Source organism: Dipodomys merriami, unplaced genomic scaffold, assembly GCF_024711535.1.
Source record: "Dipodomys merriami isolate MVZ:Mamm:240054 unplaced genomic scaffold, mDipMer1.0.p SCAF_3, whole genome shotgun sequence".
NCBI classification, from domain to species: Eukaryota; Metazoa; Chordata; class Mammalia; order Rodentia; family Heteromyidae; genus Dipodomys; species Dipodomys merriami.
The window spans coordinates 12,374,817-12,399,745 of NW_027204492.1; the positions used below are offsets into that span (position 1 = coordinate 12,374,817).

General features: G+C 37.0%; 1 protein-coding gene and 1 pseudogene across 2 annotated transcripts in view; both read right to left on the bottom strand.

The window, feature by feature from the left end:
• The window catches only part of LOC138839731 (putative high mobility group protein B1-like 1), a 127,994-nt pseudogene extending 124,858 nt beyond the window's left edge, over positions 1 to 3,136 (bottom strand).
• The window catches only part of LOC138839326 (putative MAGE domain-containing protein MAGEA13P), a 218,636-nt gene that overhangs the window by 136,365 nt on the left and 57,342 nt on the right, over positions 1 to 24,929 (bottom strand). The window contains exon 1 of one of the 2 annotated variants that reach the window (XM_070038895.1): positions 14,164 to 14,218. The exons of the other annotated variant lie outside the window; for it this stretch is intronic. The gene's annotated coding sequence lies outside the window, so the exon portion shown is untranslated. Of the gene's footprint in view, positions 1 to 14,163; positions 14,219 to 24,929 lie in introns of those variants that run through there. 2 annotated transcript variants of the gene reach the window in all.

Consider the following 24,929-nt stretch of genomic DNA (forward strand, 5'->3'; position numbering starts at 1 on the left):
ATGCCAAATAGGCAGAATGTCAAAGGCCAACTGTCTTGAAGGAGGCCTCCCTAATATATTTCAATTTCTATTTAGGTCTCTGAGAACAAGGATCTTTTAAATATTTGTCGTGAGTGTCAGTTCTCATCTCATTGGCATAGGATACCAGATTTTCCTCCTCAGAACAGTCGTTACTTGGTCTTATGCTAGAAAAGATCATTACTGTCATTAGGGCACATTATTATTGGTGAGGCCTAATTACTATCCAGCACAAGCGTGATTTTGCATGTCATTACTTATGTACCACTTAATTCTAGTGTAGGTTTCATTGATTCCCAGATTATTGTGGCCCCTATTCTCAGTCTGTAATTTGTTCCTTATGTGGCAGGGATGTTTGATGAACTCTAGCTTATCCAAGTTGCGCCCTTTCTAATTTTGATGAACTCTGAAGCATTACAAAGCCCAATCTCATTTTGTGTACTTGCAAATCACTTCTACGGATCCAATTTCTACCTAGTACAAACCCATGGGTCTAAATTTAATTTCCCACCAGCATTTAGTGTTGTGCACTTAACATATTAAGAACTTAATACAGATGTGCCAAGGAAATGAGGGAAATGATTTAAAATATACAGGCTGGACTGTATTGACACATTTAAATGGAAAAGGTAATAACACTTCATATCCATACTGACAAAATGTAACATGTAATGAAAGCTCTTAGTAGAATGTTCAGCCTGTATATCCTTATTAGGTAACAACCAAGTAGTTACCTGAATGACTCTTAGACACACTAGAGAACTAGGAGAAAGAACTATCTTCTGCTTTCCTGAGTATATTCTCTACTTCCTTGCTACTCAAAGGGTAGCCTAGAACCAAACCACACTGGCATCAAATGGAAGCTCTATCGATATGCAGAATCAAATATAATAAATCGAATTCTGTATTTTAACATTTAACATTTGACAGGTGATTCATATAAACACTGAAGTTTTTAGTCACATGCATTACTTGTGCAAAGGAATTTGATTATATTTAAATACATTCATATAATGTATTTTGATCAAATTTACCTCCCTTATATTACTTTTTTTTCAAATTACTATTTTAGGCCTTCTCTCCTTCCTTATTTTTAAGTTTTTAGTGTATTTCATTATGCATATATATATATATATATATATATATATATATAATGAACTTTGGTCATATTCACCCCATTATCTTCTATATTTTTCACCCTGCCATTTTTTCCCTCCTAATAGTCCCACTTTCTTAATACTATGTATATGTTTTTCTGAGATTGTCTGATTTTTTTCAACATGATTATGTCCAATTCCATCCATTTTCCTGAAAATGGCATAATTTACTTCACTTCAAAAAAATTTTAACAAGGGGAGAGGTGACACTGTACTCAATACACTTGCCTTATGTAATTGTAACCCCTCTGTACATCACCTTTATAATAAATTTTTAAAAAATTAAAAAGTAACCTTTTTATTATCCTTAAGTAGTCATATAAAGCATTTTTGGGGGGCCAGTCATGGGGCCTGAACTCTGGGCCTTAGCGCTGTCCCTCAGTTCTTCAGCTCAAAGCTAGCACTTACCACTTAAGCCACAGCACTACTTCCGGCTTTTTCTGCTTATGTGGTACTGAGGAATTGAACCCAGGACCTCATGCATGCAAGGCAAGCACTCTACCACTGAGCCACCTTCCCAGCACCAAAGCATTTATGAATACAATGCATCATTGTCATCCTCCTTCCATATTCCCCTTTCCTTATTTTCTTAACTTTGTGGTATGTACAATGAATTCTTGACTACATTTTCCCACTCCTTTTTCCCCTTCATTCATTTACCTCTTTCCCCTTGGCCCAAACCTCCTCACATGTACCAGTTTCCTGGTTGTGGTTTTGTTTGGCTTTGACCTAGTCTTTCTAAAAGATTATATTATTTGGAATCCCCTAGGAGTCTATCATACTTAATTCATTTGTAAGCATTGCACACCACCGAGTCTGTTTAGTTATAGATTTATAGGCACATTCTAGCTACCACCAATGGCAGAAACCATGCAACCTTTGTTTCCATGGGTCTGTCCTACTTCACTTCATTTCTTTACAAGTGGTACAATATCATTCTTTCTCAGATATGAGTAAAATTCCATTGTGCATATATAACCACATTTTCTTGATTCCTTTGTCCATTGAAGGCCATCTGAGATGATTCCATATTTTGGCTATGGTGAATAGTGCTGCAATGAACACGGTTCTGTTGGTGGCTTTGCTATAACTTTGTGTTTTACTGGATAAATGCCTAAGCATGGACCTGCTGGGTCATAAGATAGTTCTATGTTTAGGTTTTTGAGGAACCTTTATACTGCTTTCCAAAATGGTTGAACAAGTTTACAATCCCACCAACAGTGTATTAGAGTTCCCTACTGAATAATACTCCATTGTATGTATCATGTATTCTTTATCCTATTATTGGATATTGGCACCTATGCTGCTCCTTATCTTGGCTATTGTAAATAGTTCTGCTATAAACATAGACATGTAGATATGTCTATTATATATTCATTTGCATTTCTTCAGATATATGTCCAACAGTGGTTTAACAGGATCATATGGTAGTTCTGTGTTTAGCTTTTTGAGGAATATCTATACTGACATTCCAATAATGTATAAGGGTTCTGTTTTCTCATGTATTCACACATAATAAAGTTTGAGAAGCACTAGTATGGATGTAATTAAAGTCAATGCAAAGAAAGCATAATAATTGCTATATGATCCAATTTCTATGTCAATCTGTCTGATAGCCTGTAGTGTTTTGACAGCCTCTGTTCTTAATGAAAAACCATCAGCTCTGAGTGCTAGAATTCCTTCCTGAAGATTGAGTGTGACTTATAGACCATCCTTTACTACCATTGTCTGATTTCCATCTGAATTCTTTGCCTCTCGCTATGTAGTAGAGTAAGTACTTCCCATGTTTAAACTTTCAGAAAGTTGCCACTGGCATAGAATTTTGCAACCTGAAGTAATTTTGTATCATATTCAAATTTTCAAATCATCTGGGTATTTATCTCTGAATTAACATTTTTAATTTAAAAAACTACTGTGGCTATATTTTACCCTCCGGGAGAATCTACTGTTTCTTTGCTCATGCGTCTATTCAGCAAATATTGTCTAAATCACCAAGTAGGTAACACAGATAAGTAAACAGAATCCAGGAATATCAGTGGCATAATGGAAAAGTATTAGTATGATATATTTCCATTGTTTGACTACATGTGCAAAGTTTAATTTCATATAATTTATCTAATGAAGAGTACACATGGAAGACTTTCTGAAATTTATTAGTTAACCTAGAGCCTTAAAAGCAAGTAAAGGGTGACATCAATCAAGATGTAATGTACTTTTAGGCTGGGATGGTGGCTCAGTGGTAGAGTGCCTGCCTTGCATGCATGAGGCCCTGAGTTCGATTCCCCAGCGCCACATAAGCAGAAAAAGCCAGAAGTGTCGCTGTAGCTCAAGTGGTAGAGTGTTAGCCTTGAGCTGAAGAAAAGAGGGACAGCGCCCAGGCCCAGAGTTCAGGCCCCACAACTGGCAAAAAAAGAAAAGAAAAGAAAAGAAAAGAAAGATGTGATGTACTTTTAAACTGATTTGTTCAATGGCAATTTCTTTGTACAAATCCTAAAATAGAAATTATAATAAAAAAGCAAACAAAAGTTGACCATGAAGACGGAAAGGAATCTCCCTATTTCTCCATGCAAATTGGTCTATTATTTCCTTTCTCTAAGATGAGTCCATAGCCATTGATGAAGTTTAATTACTTTATTATTTTAGTGACAAGGCTGTATTTTTTTGACACAGGTCTCACTATGTAACCCAGGCTAACCTTGAACTTGATATCCTATTACATCAGTCTACCGAGTATGGAGATTGTGGGCTAAACCATTCCCAGTTAAAATTTGAAGTTTTTTTTCCTCTCGCTCTTTTTATTTTAGTTTGTCAGGAGCTTGGCCTCAGGGCTGGGGTACTGTCCTTGAGCTTTTACACTCAAGACTAGTACTCTACCACTTTGAGCCACAGTTCTACTTCTGGTTTTCTAGTGGTTAATTGGAGATAAAAGTCTCACCGGGACTTTCCTGGCTTCAAACCACAGTCCTTAGCTCTCAGACTCCTGAGTAACTAGGATTACATTCACGAGCCACTGGCTCCCTGATTTCTTTCCTTTTATCTTTCTTTCTTCCCTTTTTTTTTCCAATACGGGATCACATCACATTCCCACATTCTAGGTATCATTATGCTACATTCTAGGCACTACTTGTATGCTTTGCTCTACTGAGCTATGTCATCAATTTGGTGAAGTTTTTAAACGACACTGTTCCCTGTTAAAAACAAGTATCTAGGTAATTCCTTCATTTCAAATACTAAAACATTGTTAATAGATACAGTCCTATGATTTGATATTAGGATGGTCCAATATTCTCAATCCTAATAAAATCTGTGTTTTGAACAGTTTGTTTTTTGTTGAGTAGTTTATCTAGAAGGCAGTCATTTTCTTGCTTGTAATGTTTAGAACATTTCTAAAATAAGGGCTTCCACTGAACTCAGAAAAAACATAAGGATTACTTTCTAGAGAAGTATACACACATCAACAAGGAGAAACAAAGGTTCTAAGTAGAGGAGATGAAGTGGGTGGAAGACTATATTTTAATGGCTAAGTATGAGAGAAATACCTTATAGGAAGTTGTTTGACCAAATACCTCAGCAGTGCACTTGAAACCAGTTTTTACCAGCTTGTGAAGTAATTGTGAAACTGCCCAGAATGTTCTGGGCCAGTTTTTAGACATTACTAAATTATGCAGAATACAGAATGATCCAATTCCTATAATTTATAGAAAAGACCAAAACGATAGTGCTCTTGTAACCAGCAGAGTAAAAAGTGAAAAGAGTTTCCGTTTAATGATACAATTTGTATGTGAGTAAGAGTTAGTTTAACATAAGCCACATATTAGATTTAAGAATGCAAAAATTTCTGAGGCCATAGTAGGGGTCTAGTTGTGAAATCATGGTTCACTTGTCTTCAAGAATTGTTTTCAGATGCTGTCTAGTAAAAATCAGCACTGATGTTGTATGAGATAAAATTGGATGCTCAGATTATTCAATGATGAGAATTTTATTTTTTATTTTAATTTGTAAATCATTTACTACAGATACTTTACATCAGTAAAATTTAAATAAACTATGTTGGCACATTTTTTTCTTTCAGAGCTGGTTTTATTAAACAGTTAATAAGCTACTTTTCATTAGTTGACTATATAAATTAAAACTATCATGAGTATAACAAGATGGTTAGTTTCTAACTGAATTTAGGATTGAGGCTATAGATCAGTGGTATAATATTTACCTAACATGACTAAGGTCATGGATTCAATGTCAAGCACTGCAGAAAAAGAAGTTAAATTGAATTGCAATAATTAAAAATAGATCTTACAATCACTGTTACCACATCCATGATGAAACTATGATGATAAACAACATTTTCCACATAAAATCAATTGACCAATAGGTAAATTCAGACAGGTGGTGGCATGACAACTAAGAATAATTTGTGATTGCTCATGAGCATTTCCATTAGATGAGTTCCTATTATACAGGTAGAGAATTTAAACTCAAGATAATATTGATAAAATCACTACCATATATAACTCCATCAACTCTCTAGGTTTTATATATGACACTTATAACAATGTGACAATCTGCCTTCTGGGTTTATTATGTCTACTTGTATGTTTGTGTATGCATGTGTTCTGGGTAGAAGGAGAATACTGATTTTCTCTGGGTGAATGGACATGTATAGCCTTTTATGTTTATATGTATACACTCTAAGAAAATCTCAGGCTTACTAGATGCCTCTAGCTAAATATATACTGTGTCTGTCTACCCATCTAATCTACTGTTTATATATGGAGTATATGAATGACATAAGGATATGATAGTCATTTAAAGTATCACATACAAAACACTCAGTGAAGAGATCCTTTTACATTATGGGTAAAAAAGGTTTTGAAATTTTAATTAAAAGCTTGTATTCTTTACTGTTACCCAGTAGGAGGATGCTATTCCATTAAACTACCCCTTCAGTTCTAAATTTGGTCTAAGAAGCTTCTATTCAAATGATAACGCATTTAGTCAACAAACACGTGGTAGCCTAATAAATGTTTTAACAACCAGCTTTGCAAGAAAAATATTTTCATATACCCCTTGCCTGTGTTCTAAGGGGTTAGATCACTAATGTGGGCCACCACATCTTTCTTTTTCATTTTCTTTATTTTTACAGAAATAAGGCAGGTAGAAACCTAGGTCCTTGCACATGCTATGCAAATGCTTTACCCCTTGAATAGTTCCCCTAGGGTCTTGCTTTCTTTGCCCATGCTGAACGCTAATTGATTATCTTCTTGCTTCCTCTTCTCAAGTATCTAGGATTACAGGTTATGTGCACAATGTCCAAATCCATCATTTATTTTAAAAATAAATCTGAATATTTTCTGTGAGTCTATATTTAAATGGTTACATGTACAGAAATGTTAAGTACAAGATTAGTTAAATACTTTGTTTTCTATGTACTAGAACTCTGTGTGTATGTGTAAGAGAGAGAGTCAGAGAGTGACACAGAGACATACAAAGAGATAAAATAAAAAGTCTAAAAGTTATTTTCATGTTGTAGTGCTTTCATATCTGAGGGTTCTAACACTAGAATCTCTACAGTGCATATGATTGAATGTATAGTTATGGCTTGTTTATGTGAGGATAACGTATCTCTTCTCTTGGCACATACAAAATAGTTGTGGAGATAAATGATAATCAAACTTAAAATACTCATTAAAAATATTTAGAAAATCTCCAAAAGGAATTGTCCAGTAATTGGCGAAAGTTAACAGGAAAGAGTGGAAAGAGAAGGTACCTATAAGAAGGCCTCATTGGGGCTGGGAAGGTGGCTCAGTGGTAGAGCACTTGTCTTGCATGCATGAGGCCTTGGGTTCGATTCCTCAGCACCACATAAGCAAAAACCAAAAAGCCAAAGTGTCGCTGTGGCTCAAGTGGTAGAGTGCTAGCCTTGAGCTGAAGAGCTGAGGGACAGCGCCCAGGCCCAGAGTTCAGGCCCCAGGACGGGACCCCCCCCAAAAAAAAGAAGGCCTCATTTCACCTTTATTCCAAAGGATGAGAATAGGGCATCCCATAAAGAAAAAATAGCAAGCACAAAGCTCTTGAGATGGAAAAAAACCCTTGAGAACATAAATTGAATAGATGGAGATAAAGTACAAGCAAAATGTTATATTCTGATTTTTACTTGATGTGTATAGAATATCATTTCATTTCAAAGACTAGATCTTTACCGTTTGCACAGTGTACATTTTATTTTTTGGACACAAAGGCTGTTTCCAATGTTGTGCAGTTCTAGCACAACATGATCGAGTATAAAGGACATTAATACCAATAATTAGGATGTATGGCTTTTGTCCTAGGCTCATACAAGATCAATCTTGGATAACATCTGTAACATGCCCTAAATCAGTAGATAGTGAACTATGTATTACCTAAGGGTCAATTATGACTACCACCATGTATTTGTCAACAAACTTCTTTGTAAACATACTTTGACTCATTGATTTATGCATCACTTATAGCTCTTTTCCAGCTACAGTGGCAGAACTGATATTACTGTAGAGACCATGTGACCAGAGAAGCCTATAATAGTTATCTTCACATAAAATGTTTGGAAATCCCTATTATAAAGTATGAATTTATTAGAGAATCTTAGATTGAATCCTGTGTAGACTGAGATGAATGATACATTTTCTGCCTTGGAGAAATAAGAAGGAAACTCAGATATGGGCACAAATAATTATCCAATTCCCAAGCTGTTTCATTGGAAGAGCACATAACTGCTTTCTCTATGAGTTTGACTGAAATAACTGGAGAATTGGAAATTGTGAACAGCATCAAATAATTTGACCTTGTTCATGGAGCTTTCTATCATGCTATGTGTACTCTACTCCAGGGCACGTTCACTTTGGTGCATTTAAAAATGACTCCCACATTGTCATTGCTTAAGAAAAGAGATGGCATCACTTACAGGGATCAAAGAGTGGAAGTTTCTTTTAACATCCTTATCTGGTTTTCTTCTCAAGGAATGCTGGTCACATCTCATCAAATGAAGTAAAAACTGTCACCTTGTTTAGCATTTTTTTTGTTTCTATTTTCTCCGTGTCAATCTTGGTAACTCATACAATTTCTTCAGTGAAGCTAAGTGGGCTATTGTTTCTTTGTTAGAAGGTCTTAAATTACAAATTAAATTATTCCAATGCATATAGTAAAAATAGTGTGTATTCTGACTTTCTACTGTTCCTGAATCAGATTTGGCCATTTATATTTTTAGGGTGTTTCTCCAGTTCACATATTTTGTTCAAATGACTGATCTATATTTATTTATAAGATACTCATATTTAACTTTTAAAATCTTTCGAAAATGTTATGTCTTTACATTTATCCTTGATATTAAGGATTTGTGATCTCTTTTTTCCTTAATTAGGATGACAAGAAACTACTTTTGATTTCATTACTTTTGTCCATTATTCAATCCATTTGTCCATTTCAATTCCTTCTTCCTGTGGAATATATATATATATATATATATATATATATATATATATATATACACGATATTACTCATCTGTAAAGAAGAAATTCTGTCATTTTTACCAGAGTTAGTCTCCAGTTATGATCCTTCCAAACTCCATATCCTAATTAGTTAGGATTTCCAAATATATCTGAACTAGGGCCTAGGCTACTAATTACTATGAGTCTCAGAGACCAAACTACTGAACAGCTTAATTCATGACATGGGAAAAGGTTCACAGTGCAGATCAGAGAGACCATGGTTAGAGAAGACTTAATTGGGTATATAATACTTAATCTAGCCCCTGAAGTATGGTTAGAATTAAAATTGGTAGAGAAGAAAAGCCAAGAGATTTCTGTGCAAAGAAGACTCTAATCTCACAGCTGCAGACATGACTATGTTCAAGGCAAGATTGTTCCTGTGACAGTAAAAACTCTTGTTGTGTTGGACTAAGTGAAAATAATGCAGAAAAAGGAGCAATGAAGCCCAATGTCTTCACTCTGCAGTGAAGAAAACTGGAGCCAAACCAATTTCTGGAAAAGTCATGCCACTGTAAGATCCACCCAAGATCTACATGGCTTTACTGCACAAACCTGAACATCCCAGAGACACCCAGCATGTTATCTGTACTGCAATCACATTTATGAGCTAATAGAAACACATAATGTACCATTTCTAGTCCAGCCTTTTGTAAAGCACTGAATTGCACTGACAATACAGTACTTATGCAAATGTGGTATTACTATCAGATATCACATTTGCATAACCATCTGCTAGGTTTTCAGAGCTAAGCTCAGAAATGTTTCCATTCCAAGACTCTAGCTAAAGCCTAGTAATAGCTACCAGGTTATGTATCATCAATAGGCTTTAAGAGGGTTAAGGGTCTTTCCCATGATAATTGAATCCAAAACTGTGGATGCAGTAATGGCTGATAATAATGTCCTAACTGAACTTTGCACACAAATTGTATTCAGCCACCTGCTTAGTATGCATTATCATAGTCTGAGAACTACTTTTGGATTTTCCCATATAGTCAGAGGCTAGTAAGGGGAAAACACATATTCACTCATTCATTTATTCAAATATTTAATTTTTTATTGAGCACCTATGTACCAGACATACATCACAGAGCTGAGGATGTAGTTACGAACAAGATAGACAAAGCTGGGCATGGTGGTGCATACCACTAATTCCAGCTACTGGGGAGGTAGAGGCAGCCAAATAATGAGTTCCAGGCCAGTTCAGCAAACATAGTGAGACCTTGTTTCAAAACCCAAACTACAATAGCCAAGACATGGAATCAGGCAATGTGTCCAACTCATGAGTGGAAAAAGAAAACATGGATATATACACAATGGACTATTATTTAGTCATAAAGAAGTATAAAATTATGTCATTTGCAGGAAAGTACGTTGGAAGGCATGGTTGCCAGGTGTGTCTTTTGGTTCAATCCCTAGTAGCTGGTCAATAGAAAAAAAAAGAGATAAAAATCACTGCCTTCACAAATCTTACATGCCACTGGGGCAGATAAAAACAAGTTGATCTAAAATACATGATCAAGCAATGAATGAGTAAAGAACAAACTTGGTAGAAGGATAGAGCCTAGCTAGCAGAGTGTTTGTCTAGGTAGACTAGGCAGGGAAGGATAAAGTAATACTTAATCAAAGACCAGAAGAAAGTGTTGAAAGAAAACTTTGCCTGGGTGCCTGAGATCGGCAGGAGACAACAGAAATACAAGTGTAAAGCATTCAAAATAGAAGCTTGCTTGGCATGTGAAAAGAAAAGAAAAGAGTACAGAAGACAGGGTGTATAATGGGAAAGGAGGTAGGTGATGGAATGTTAAATATTAGGTATTAGGTATTCTTATAGACCCTAGTCAAAACTGATATCTTTCATTTTGACAGAGGAAATCATAAATGGTTTTGAAGTGTCAAATGTTACACCCATCTCTCTCTCTCTCTCTCTCTCTCTCTCTTTCTCTCTCTCTCTCTCTCTCTCTCTCTCTCTCTCTCTCTCTCTCTCTCTCTCTGTAATTCAAAACGTGAGAAGTTTCTTTTAAGTCTAATGTGTGTTATGAGTTGAAAAATCATTGCTTAATGTCTGCATTTCAAGGAGAGATTTTCGACAGAGACAGCCAGTGTAAACTCAAAACAGCAATTGTGCATGTATTGCAAGAATTAAGTCTAATATGGAGAATAGCTTGGGTAAAGGATTTGAGAAGCATGAGCACAACTCAATGTCACGGCCAGTATCTTTCATGCTGCTACAAAAACGTGATGCATCTAGTGTTCCATGCATTTGGCTTTCCTCTCTAAATACTTGCATCCAACTCTACAGGCCCAGATAATCACCAAACAATAAAGGGTCAAATCTTGTTCTAATCTAAAGTCAAAGTTGTAAACTGAACTGAAACTCTGATATCAAACACTGATTTGCCTGATCTCTTAGACCCTTTTGCCTGTACTCCCAAGATCTAATTTTTATAATGGCCACTACTTATTGAATACTCAATCTGTGCTATGTACTTTTCTAAGCACCTTAGGTTAATAACCAATTCAATCATCACCATAATCACAGGCAGGGACTTCTGTAATGATTACTTTAATGATTACTGTTTCTGTTCTGTCTCAATCATGTAATGGATCACCAAAAATTTTAGGTAACTTGCTCAAAGAACTACAGTAAGTGTTTTGATCAGGACTGAAAACCAAATCTGTGTGAGTATAAACACTGTACTTTAACCACACAACAAATGTAAAGTTCTAGAACTCAGCCCTCAAGCAGGAGCTATAACCTGACAACATATTCACCTGTCTTACTGGATATCTTTGTTCTGTTTCTACTGACCTAAATTCCAAGTCTGCTCAAGCTTCAAAAATTTGATTTTGGTAGCTTGCATCTTGTATATACATTTATCTAGTTTGGGAAGGGGAAGGGGAATAACAAGATGCTGAAACAAGGACACAGGATGACCCATCGCAACAATGATACCCTAGACACTGTTGGAAATGAAATGGGTGGAGAGGGGATGGATAGTGGGAGAAAAAACAAAGGAGGAGTATCAATACTTGACAAGGAATGTAGTCATTACCTTACTCACGCAACTGTAATCCCTGTGTATAGCATCTTTACAATAAAATATTTTTTTAAAAAATGCTCTATCTGCCTTTTGGATATCTCTTTTTTTAATTTAATTTAATTTTATTTGTGAACATACTGTACAGAGGAATTACAATTACATGGGCAGGATAATGCGTACATTTCTTACCAAGCATTGCAGCCTCCTCCTTTGTTTTGGAATGGGGATGAGTCTATTTTCCCAGGCAGTGCACCTTTTTCCAGAACAGGGAAGATTGAGTGTATCTCAACGGAATATCCACATTTCTTGTGATAGAAATTTTTCTTGCCCTAGGAAGTTCATGTCTCTTGTATCTCTGGAAAATAAGAGACCCATTTGGAAAAGGCAATTCTGTCTATCTCTTTTGTCCTTCTCTGTCTCAATGCCTGTCTTTCTTTCCCTCCACCTCTCTCTCATATATGCCATTAAGCTACATCTTTGCCACTGCCTCAAACTCTTTCTAGAGCTTCTGGAGAATATGTACTCAAGGCATTGCTAAAGCGCCATATTCTCACCTATAAGCATTCATCATCTCTTTCTTCCCCAAGGTTTACCCTTGCCTCCCATGGTTTTATCACACATACACATTTACATACACATACAATTACAAATGCTGCATTTATAATTGTTTATGTGTTTGCAGCTCCAAAAATACATTTGAAGAAGGAGTTTCTTGCAGCCTTTCAAATGCCTGGAACTGAAAAGATGGTTTCCAAGTGGCTCCATAACTGCAAGAAAGCTAAGGCATGTGCACTGAGAGCCATCAAATGTTCATTAAAAACTTCCCTAAAGTCAAATAAAAGATGGTTAACATAAATTATATGCAAAGTGGTTGGAGTATGAACTATTATGAAAACCAGGAGATCTATTTTGGATCTGATGTGCAGCATTAACATATGATTTATACATGAATTTTAAGGCCCTCCATTTACTGCTACTGGCTATAAATATTGTGAGAAATAATTTGTTTTTCTTGGATTAATGAACATTGCTCAGATGGATGGGTCGTTGCAGTATTTGTTCATGAAATCATATGCCTTTTGTTTAAAAATGATAGTAGGTCTCTTCTCTAATATTTCCCACTTTTTAGTCCAAAAATAATCTCTGCAAAACAGATCTGATTAACAGATGCACTGTAAGATCTCTGTCCCTAGATAAACTAGTACTATTGTTCAATGCCCAAGTCTATAGGTACCGGTTTATGTTGGGCAGGTCTCAAGGAACTGGGCACCTCTCGTGCTCCCTGTGTTTTTTGTTTGTTTGTTTGTTTTTGTTTTTGTTTTTTTGTCGGTCGTGGGGCTTGAACTCTGGGCCTGGGAGCTGTACATCAGTTCTTCAGCTCAAGGGGAGCGCTCTGCCACTTGAGCCACAGCGCCACTTCCGGTTTTCTAGTGTTTTATTGGAGATAAGAGTCTCCCGGAGTTTTCTGCCCGGGCTGGCTTTGAACCGTGATCCTCAGATCTCAGCCTCCTCAGTAGCTAGGATTACAGGCGTGAGCCACCGGCACCCGGCTCGTCTTCCCTATGTATTCAAGAAAACTTAGCATTTGGGGGAAGACTCTTCCCTTGTCTTCTGTTCCACGAAAATAATCTTCAAGCAAGGCTTTAAAAGCAACCTATAAAGTATGTGGCTGGACTAATTTTAACAGTTTTATCCCTAATATTTCCCACCTCTCAGCTCAAATTTCTCATTCTCCATATCCCACTGGCTCTCAAGACTGTGGAGAATCCTTTTCTTTTCCTGGGTGTACTGTCCCAGCAACTTTCAGGTCATTCTGCATCCTCCTTCCCTCACGTCTCCTGGTTCTATACACAAGCTAGTCATTTATGTGAGGTTAAAAAAAACCACAGTCACCTCCATATTGGCCTGAATGAAACAAAGCTGGGATGATCTAGCTTCAAACTGAAAGGAGCCATAGATAGATGACAGGGCATTATTGGATAGTCTGGGAGTGGATTAGCATACTGTTTTAACACATTTGAAAACCGGGCAGATCTGCATTCTTATAGGAATTGCACTATTTTAACAATTCCATTTAGTCTAGAATTGTTGTGAAATTATTGTGAAGATTCAGTAAAATAATCCATGTAAAGTGATCAGCACAGGACATAAAACAGTAATGATAGTGATTATTATTCTGAATCATACCAGCAAGGGCAGCCGTAGAAAGACTTAGCAGCCTTGAGCCCCTGCTGTATAATAAACAAAACATACTCAGGCCTCACATTCATTTCTCACAGACTGCCAGAGGAGATCACAGTTATTTAGAATTGCCCCTGGGGAAGTAAGACAGGTAGTGGCAAGTATGAAGAAGGTACAGAAAGAGCTGAGAAACACAAAGGAAGGGAAAGGGCAAGAGAGAAAAGAAGAAATGCAGCATCACTTACCAGAGAGTTCCAAGGAAGATGCAACCATGGCCCTGAGCCTTGGAGAATGAATTTGTTGCAGGGAAATCCAAGCAATAGATAAAATGAATAAAGAGTAAGTAGGACAGCTCTAGAGTAGATTTTTACAGTGTTGCATTCTTCAGAATGTCTGACATACTGTAGCTATATAATCAGCATTTGGGCAATGAATTAAATCAGATTATAGGGCTTGGTGAATAGAGGGAGGCCATTGCAAGATGTGAAAGGTTACTTTGTATAGGAGAAGCGATGAAAGGAAGGCTTTATCTATTCTTCACCTAGCATTCCAGTGCCCACAACTCCCTCAAATTTCCCAGGCATTCAGAGATTCCCATCCTCCCAACGACACCATTCCAAGATATACCCACTTCTCATAAGGCTTTATTCTTTTCTCCCATCACAATTCAGGATGCAGCTTTTAAGATATATTGTGACCTAGATAATGGCTATCAATGATTTTAAATATTCCCTTTGTTCCTCAAAGGTCCTACACTTTTCCCTTGTAATGTTTCATAGACTTTCATCACATAGTTGGAGGTCAAAGCAATACCCATACACTTAAACACTTTCTGTTTCTGAACAAACAATATTGTGGAGTTCAAACAACCAGGTCTCTTTGCTCTACCAAATGCCAAATTGTGACATTTGTCTGAATTGTTGGTTCCTTCTTTCGTTAGAATTACAGGCTTTTGAAAATGACCTACAGATCATCTAACATTCTAACATTTTGTCTTCATTGTACAAACAAAAGAACTGAGGCTCAAAGACAAAAGAAAGCTATTGGCTCAAAGTTATATAGCAACATGTAGCAGAACTGTGGTTAGTACTGACACGTCCACCCTTTTCCTTCATGTATTATGTTTGAAGTTACTAACATAGATAAGTATTACTAACTTCATTGTTTCTATTACTTTATACTTTTGTACAATTCTGTTCCCATTTGGACACTGGAATATACCTATGAAAATTCATCCATTCTAAAATAATCTGGTGTCTTCTGATATTTAATGCTTCTGTGTTAGAATCCCTAGGAGCTTTGTTACTAGGGATATGTGTAATCATTTGAGACCACCTTGCTTGCAAAGGAGGGATTCATTATCAGAGATCAGAGTGTAGTTGTTAAACTTCTACATGCCCCAATTCAGGCTTTAACTGTGAAACAATCTTTAACTAATGACAGGAAAATAAATTAACTTATCAATGCATCAGTTTCCTCCTCTATAAAATAAGGGATGATGAACATGTATTCACAAGATTAGCCTGAGGATTCAGTATAAGAATGCTTGGGAAGAGTTAACAGTTGGAGAGACTTCATCTGTATCTCATATAAATCATTTACATGATGAGATTTTTGAACTTTGAGTTGATGGGATTTAGATGATATTTGGAATTTGAGCTGAGTTGATGAGATAAAAGACTTCGAGCTGATGCTGTGACTCTTGGGAACAATGTGACTATATAGTGCACAAAGAGGAGATGTGAGTCATTGGAGACTAGAAGGCAAACCGAGCAAAATTCTAAAATGGCTTCCAGTCTTCGTGCCTCTTGCTATGTAGTCTATTTCCTAGAATGTGGCTAAAATATCACATTGCTAGTTAGATTATGCCACATGGTAAAGATGAGAAAACTGCACATACAATTTATTTTTTAACATTTTTTATTATTTTAAGTAGTTGTACAAAGAAGTTCCCATTCTACAAAACAGTATATGAATACAAAGTGTCTGACAACATTGTCACCCACCGCTCCTAACCCATCCCTTCTCTCACTTTTCTTTTCTTTCTTTTTTTTAATATTAAGATTAGGTAATTACATAAATTTCACATATTTCACCGTATTGTAGAATAGTGATGCTTAGTTAAAGTCACAAGCAGATTTAAAACAAAGAGGAAGCAACAATGCTTAATAGGAAATGTACTCATTACCTTGCTTATGTAACTGTAACCCCTCTGTAGAGTATTCTTACAATAAAAAATGTACAAAAATTTAAAACACCACATTTTAACCTTCACAAGGCAAATTGTCATTATCATGGTCTATAAAGTTTGTGAATTCTATGAGATTTGACAATACAATTATTTCTTCCACATCAGGTGATGTTTACACTTCTTTCCTTTTGCTTAGTGTGGGCTATTCCCTCTTTCCCTCTCATTCCTCCCTTCCCATCGCGGTCTTTAGGTTGCTTATTTCTTTTTCTTCTATGTCCAGTGCAGCTGATGGGCCCCTTTGTTGTGTGTTGTTCTGTTTCCCACTTATTCTGCATCCTCCTGTCTTCCCTCTGTTGCATGCATGTATCTACCATATATATGGTCAAGAACATGGAGTCATTTAGCAATGATAAGACAAAATGAGTGGCTGTCCTTTGTTTTTTGAGTCCTGTTTACTTTGCCATATCTCCTTGCATTTTGGCTTTAACATCCACATATTAGGGACACCATGTACCATTTGTTTCTTTGTTCTTGGCTTGCCTCGCTCAAAATAATTCACTCTAGTTCCATCTATTTCCTGCAAATGCCATTATTTTGTCCTTTCTAATGGCTGTATAATATTCCATTGTATATAGGTACTACAATTTTTGGATCCACTCATCAGTAGTGTTTCCATATCTTGGCTATTGTAAACAATGCTGCAATAAACCAATCATGAAATGGGCACAGGAGCTAAAGTAACTTCTCAGAAGAAGAAATACAAATGGCAAAGAAACACATGAAGAAATGTTCATCATCCCTGGCTATAAAAGAAATGCACATAAAATGTAAAACCGTAATGAAAGCTGGGCGCTTGTAGCTCACACCTGTAATCCTAGATACTCAGGAGTCTGAAGATCTGAGGATCTCAGTTCCAAGCCAGACTGGACAGAGAAGTCCCCCTGAGACTTTTATCTCTGATAAACTACCTGCAAAATCTGGAAGTAATGGATCCACCTGTATCCTTATTTAAACGACTTGTTTTTCCCCTTCCCCTCCACAAATTATACCGACATCAAATACAGTGAAAGCAGGGGTTATACTGTGGGGGAGGGACACACAAAGCAAAAAAGAAATAATCTTATAAATGCGTTTGAAACAAATGCATGAAAGAAAAAAAACATTTGAATACAAGTTGTCATGTCGAAAACAAACTTTACAACTTTGGTGGGGGGGGAGGATTGGGTGGGGGAGCGAGGGAGGCTTGGAAGGGATGGGAAGGGGAAACAAAGGAGGAGGCTACAATGCTTGATAAGAAATGTACTCATTATCTTGCCCATCTAATTGTAACCCCTCTGTACAGTATTTTCACAATAAAAAATAAATAAAAATTTAAAAAAATACAAAAAAAATCTGGAAGTAGCACTATAGCTCAAGTGGTAGAACACTAGCCTTGAGCACAAAGAGGCTCAGGGACAGCACCCAGGCCTTGAATTCAAGTCCCAGCCTTGGCAAAAAAAAACCCTAATCAATCTGATTCTGAATTATACAAAATAAACATTATTCTGGGTGAGTCTGATCCAAATCAGATGAGCCTTTGGAAAGACAGTCTAGAGCCCAGAGAAAAAGTCTTTCCTCTGGCCTTGAAGTTCTCAAGAAAAGAGTCTAACATCAGCTATAGATACTTGAGATAAGACTATAAGCCTTAGATGAGATCAAAGCCTTGGTGACACCCTTAATTTCCCCTGGGAGGCTCAGAAAAAGAGTCACCTCAGCCTTTCCCCAATTCCCAACCCATAATAAGCAGATATTCTAAAGCCATTAAGTATTTGATAGCTTATTACACACAGTGGATGATCAATAAATGATTTCTACAACTTATTTGGCTAGTGGCACTTCTCAGTTATTCTGATTTGCCATGCTTACCATCAGACTTGACTTCCTATGACTTTCTTAAGTGTCTCTGGTGTCCAAGTACCAAGCCTTGCTATGTGTGAACAGTCCTTGGAGGTCACAGCTTTCTCCTAGCAGCCGAGTCCCACAGTTATTCAAGAAGTTGATGCCAATTATTTGCAAAGACTCTAGTCTCTCTTCCCTGGTTCCTACTTTCCTTAACAATGATTGGTGAGATGTCAGAGTGCCTCTGGCTGTTCTAGCACTAGGCAGCTTCAACAGAGTACCTTGGGGACAAGATGTCCTCCTCCACTCTGACTTTCATTTGCCATCATTGAGCCTCATAAAGGGTCTCTCATGGAGGAGTGACAGCTCCTGAGGTTGCTGTGCGATTACTTCAGTATTTATTCCCTGGTGAGTGACAGAGTAGGTAAGTACTTAATCTTCTACATTAGCCTTATGTTTATCTCTATTCCATACACTCATAGGATTCCTCTGCTTGATCACAGGCCTGTGGGGAAAATGTAAGGCACAGCTCTGGACCATGGCTTCTTATTGTTTTCAGACACCATAAAACCTTGGTGCTAAGCTAGTAACTGACTGTCCATTCCAGGCAAGATGCATAGAAGCAAGAGCACACCCTATAGATAGCTCTGTCTGTCTCCTTGGCTGCTCTCACAACTCGCCAAGCACACATATTGCATAGGAAGAAGTTGAGGCTCGCTAAGGATAATTAGCTTGCTCAAGTGTCACAGCCAGGTCAGTCAGACTCCAAACACCATATGCTTAACTATATACCTACCTCTTGCTCCTTTGCTTGGGTCATGAGAAAATTAGGTTCAGAAATAGTTTCTAGTTATGGCTGTATCACTCACTTACTAAGTACATATGGGCAAGTCTTAATACCTTGGACAATTCCAGCCTTGCTATTCAAAGATTTTTGTGAAACATTCATCAGGGCTTCAAGTTTGCTTGCCTATGTTGGAATATTATGCTTTGTCATTGTAACTGCTCAAGCACCCAAAGCCTCTTCTGATTTTAATTGATAAGGTATGCTAATAAGACAGTGAAAATGGATGGTTTATGTCAATTTGTGATGTATCATTTGTTTTTCAATCAATACATATTTTCTCCCTGTCTATTCTGTCCAAAGCAATGGATTATGTGCTGTGTAGAATTCAGAGACATTTGAGAAATATCACCTGCTTTCTGGGTACTCAGTATTCATAAAGGATATGGGAACCAATTGGTACAGCAATAAGACTATAAGACAATTAAGTAATCCACTGGGACAGCGGTTAACATTTGAAATTCTAGAGACTCACTATGTCATGACTACAAGATATGTTTTCTCACTGGACCTCAATTTTTTGAATAGTTGGCCTAGACAGTATCTGAGGGGATTTTCAATATTGTCATTGAAGATTGATTTTTGTCTCAGTTTGGCCTGCTGTTTTAAAAAGCACAATAGAATGGATGGCTTATTACAGTAGAGTTTATTTCTGTTGGTTTTGGAGGCTAGAAGTAAGAGCTCAGGGTTTTGATATAGGCTCTTATTCGAGTTATAGACAGGTAACTCTTCCCTATATCCCTAAGAGCAGAAAGATATCCCACTCATGAGGGCTATATAGCCTACTGAAGGAACAAATTCCAAATAGCATTACATTAGGAATAGGGTTTCAAACCTAAGAACTTTTGGGGGGTTGGGGGTTGGGGGCACATATACATTCAGTTCTTTGCATTTATTTTTTTGATGTGGGATAAGAAAGTGTTATGTGGTTCAATATTATATTTTCAGCATCATTTCTTGGCAGAAGGGTAGCCAGATAGAAGGGGAGCCATATGATACCATAATAGAAAGAACAAGTACTAATCAATATTAAAAATGTCCAAAAGAATTACATTTCCTTTTAGGTAAACAGTGCGAGTATACAGATGGTAAGTACATCCTTGTGCCATTTCAAATTAGCTAGAATGCAGGAAATCCTATGGAGATGAGCATAATGCAAATGTTTGGATTTTGTTGTGCCAATACTGGGCTTGAATTTAGGACCTCACCCTTCACTCAGCTTTCTTGTTCACAGGTGATGCTCTACCACTTGAGTGCACACCTCCAATTCTGGCTCTTTTCTAACTAATTGGAGAAAAGAATCTCATGGACTTTTCTGCCTGGGTTGGCTTTGAATCTCAATTATTAGATCTCAATCTCCTGAGTAGGTAGAATTGCACATTTGAGCCACCATTGCTTGGCTAAGCATCAATGAAAAAAATTTTTGGTCAGTTATGGGTCTTGAACTCTGGACCTGGGGGCTGTCCCTGAGCTCTTCAGCTCAAGTTGAGTGCTCTACCACTTGAGCCACAGCACCAGTTCCGGTTCTTTGGTGGTTAATTGGAGATGAGAATCTCACCGGCTTTCCTGATCAGACTGGCTTTGAACCGCAATCCTCAAATCTCAGCCTCCTGAGTAGCTAGGATTACAGGCAGAAGCCATGGGCACCTGGCTCATAAATCAAAATTTTAAAGGAAGTCAAGGACAAGGCTGTGGAAGGAAATTCCAAGAAGAATTGATTTTTACTTATGAATGTATTGAGAAACACATTGCAATCATTAGTTAGTTGTTGGTTGTTTGGTTGGAAATAGGGCACTGGAAAACTGAAATTGGTATTGAGGAAGAAGGCACTGATAGCTATATTGGAGTTCTACTGAAGGAAAAGATTAGATGTACACATCAAAATGGTGAGAGTGATTATTTCAGGCTGTTACAGGGCCCAGGCAGTGGGAATGATGAAAATTAATGAGCTGTTTTCTAAGTTACTCTGAAGGGAATTATCAGGAAAGGGTATGCTACTGGGTATGAGATTGAGGAAAAGACATGAGGCAAAAAAAATCAGTGCCAGGATTTTTTAAATGATCCCTGAAAAGGGGATGCTTGGGGAAAGCAAGAAATCAAGGTTAAGAAGGTACAAGGGGTTGAATTCATAGACAGACTGACTTTGAGACTGGTGAGATATCTGTACCCAAGGGCAATCCAAAATGTTAAACTGAAACTGATGAGGGAGGTATAAGTATGAGAAAGGTAAGAGTTTGCTAATGTGAAGATAGTGATTAAAATTATGACAATGTCTGAACCACTTGAAAAACAGAGGGCAGATACAGAAAAGAAGGCTGAATTTGGAAGTATAGAAGGGCTCCCAGATGTAAGAGCAGAAAAGAAAGAAGTGGTTTGAATCTTGTTTAGTCTTCCCATTATCTACATACATTCTGTCCCTCTGTCTGTTTTTTGTCCTCTATCTACAAATATAATCCAATCATCTCATTTTGGAATTCTTTTTCTTCTTGAGTGCCATTTCCTCCTATTTCTTTCCTTTTACCTAATTGCCTCTTCAGTTTCTCCACCTTTGCTGATTCATATATTGCATTTTGGGCTTTTTATATAAAAAATAAAATAAGGCATGTTGAGACCTAATGAACACATATCATCAAATTCAATGGTAATTTTGTTAATTGGAACCTCCTCACTGTCTAACTTGTTTACTCTTACTGATCATCCTAGCTTTATTGAAACACCGTTTTTGCATCTTGATTTCTTCTATTCTACTCAAGATTAATTCAAAGAATCTACAAATATTGAAGTATGTAGAGCTAGCAAAGGAAACATTGGCAAAGGATAGCTATGTGATGAAAACTTCACAGAACACCAAAAGTAGAGAAAATTCTTATTTTTAATATATTTTCTATTTTTTGTTTGTGTATACTAAATAAACAAAAGTGTTTCATTATGTTTCTGTATGTTGATACAACAGGCTTTCAACAAATTAATTTCATCTATTACCCTTTCTTATTCTCCTGTTAGGTATATTTTTAATTAAAAGCTTGGATATGTGGCCATGAGCTTTGTGCATAACTGCACCTAGAAATGTATAAACACATTATTAGTGGGCACAACTGAATAATTTATGTGTTTCATCCCCAACAAATCATAAACAACTCTGTACTCTTTCTTCTTCTTTTGTTCAGTGTCAACTAAAATGACTTGAAATCACAGATAAGAGATGAGAACAATCTCTCAAAGGACAGAAAGCTCCTTCAGGAATGCTTGAGTTGATGTTACAAAGTTAGTGTCATTTAGTAGGTGTGCCATTCTCTTATCGAGCTTATTTCTGTCTGTCATATGAGAATATATGCTACTGAAAAGAGGCATTGATCACCAATTTTCTCATAACTGAAATAGGAAGACTAGAGATAAAAGATACCCTTCAAAATAAAAGATCACCCTTCAACAACTAAGGGACAACTACTTTTCTAAGTGAAGAGATGAGTAGGGGTGAAGATGTAAATTTAGAAGCAGGATGGCAGGAAATTGAGAACACTGAAATATTTCCTTGGAGACAGTACAGGGCAAGGAGATATAAAACTGGGGAAGTCAAGGGGCTTCTGGCTCAATATAATATGCCAGGAATCCGTAAATCCCATGAAAATAATGGCAAAACATGAAATAGGTGTAAATGTTCAACAAGAAGACGACTTAGCAAAGAGATTAGAACCTTCTAGAGGATAACTTCATTTCCTGCTCATTGCTCTTTTCCTTTTACTAAGCCAGCAAAGGTATATGGTCTTCTCATTCTTCTCTCTGGTTCTTCCTTGCGTTTTTGAGGGTCCATGTGACTCCATCAGGAAATCTAGAATATTCTTTGTATTTTAAGGCCAGCTGATAAGTAATTCTAGCAACATATTCAGTTGTTATTTTTTCAACTAACATAACCACAAATGTAATACCAGAGGGGAAAGGTCATGGAATCCCAAACAGAAACTCATTTAAATGATGGTATAATGCTGGGCATAGCTGCCTTCCAGGTGCATATGCTGCTTGATAAACTGTGATAAAAATCAATGCACATAAACTAACTGTGACATAGATCCATCCAATGCATTACCTATTTACTATATTCCACTCACTCCTATTGATAGATGGGACAACATAGATGAATTTCAAAAAGCATTAGGTTGAGTTAAAGAAGGCAGCTACAAAGGAGCCCATTTTGTACCTTTGCCCAAAGGTAGAAAGTTGGAAGAGTGACTGAAAGGACAGAAGCAATTTAGTTGGTATAAACTCTGAAAATGTGTTGAACAATTATTTAAGTCCCACAATGAGGATATATTAAGAGTAAATGACTCAAAGTTGAGTAGGAGGGGTCCAACAGAGACATTAGCTATGATATCATAAAATTAAGCTCACATTAAAATGAATGAAGTTCATTAAGACAAAAATTCACACAGAGATATTGTAAGAATAAATAGACCAGGCGATGGTTACTCATACCTGCAATCCTAAATATGTAGGCGGATGAAATCTGAAGAACACAGTTCAGATCCAACCCAGGAAGAAAACTCCAGCAAAGACAGCTGCTAATGGAGCTCTAACTCAAGTGGTAGAGAATCAGCCTTGATCCAGAAAAGTTACAGAAGAGTGCCCAGGCACTGAATTAAAGGCCTGGGACTGGAACAAAAATAATTTAAGAAAATAACAGGGATAATATTTTATAGATGATGGCGAAAGAATGCCAGACAGATCAAAATCATAGCATCATTTCAATAGTGCAATTTCAAAATTTTTATGTAAGGCACTCTTTTGAAGTATAATTTTCAATACTATCCTAGCAGAGAACTTCCCAAACATGCAAAAAGATAGGCCAATTCAGATGCAAGAAGCTTTTAGAACCCCAAATAGACCAGACCAGAATAGGACATCCCACCGTCACATTATAATCCACACAGGATCAACTCAGACCAAGGAAAAGATCCTTAAAGCTGTCAAGGAGAAAAGATTAATCACCTATAAAGGGAAACCAATTGGAATAACCTCAGATTTCTCAGCAGAGACAATCAAAGCAAGAAGAGCCTGGAATGATGTATGCCAAGCCCTAAAACCAAACAACTATCAACCAAGAATACTATACCCAGCTAAACTCTCCTTCATAACTGAAGGCCAAATAAAAACCTTCCATAGCAAAGAAAAATTGAAGCAATACATCTCCACCAAACCAGCCCTACAAAAGATTCTTAAAGATGTCCTACACATAGAAAACCAACAAGACCACAATAAAGGCCAAGAAACTGTACCCAAACTGAGAATCCAAGAACCATAGGAAGAACCCAGTTTTCGCAGCCCCCAAGAAGGTGGATAACATGGCAGGAACTCCCAAATACCTCTCAGCCCTATCTCTTAACATTAACGGACTTAACTCTCCAATTAAGCGACATAGACTGTCTAGTTGGATTAAAAAACAAGATCCTTCTATCTGCTGCCTTCAGGAGGCACATCTTGCCCGTAAAAACAAACACATTTTCAATGTTAAAGTCTGGAACAAAATCTACCAAGCAAATGGCCCCCATAAACAGGCGGGAGTTGCAATCCTAATATCAGATAAAATAGACTTCAAATTAAAATTCGTGAGAAGAGATAAAGAAGGTCGCTACATACTAATTAAAGGATCTCTCCTTCAGGAGGATATTAGATTTCTAAATATCTATTTGCCAAACAATGGAGCACCCAAATTTATCCAAGAAACACTACTTTCCCTCAAATCCCACATAGATCCAAAGACATTAATTGTTGGGGATTTTAACACACCACTCTCCCCACTAGATAGATCAACTCAGCAAAAACTCAACAGAGAAACTGCAGATCTAAACAGCTGCATAGATCAACTAGATTTAACAGACATCTACTGAACATTTCACCCAGCAGCAGCAGAATACACGTTTTTCTCAGCAGCACATTGAACAATTTCTAACATAGACCACATTTTAGCCACAAAGCAAACTTGTCTAAATTCAGAAACATTGAAGTTATACCTTGCATTCTCTCTGACCACAAGGGAATAAAATTAGAACTCAACACCAAAAGCCACCAAAGAAAGTCCGGTAACACATGGAGGCTGAACAACA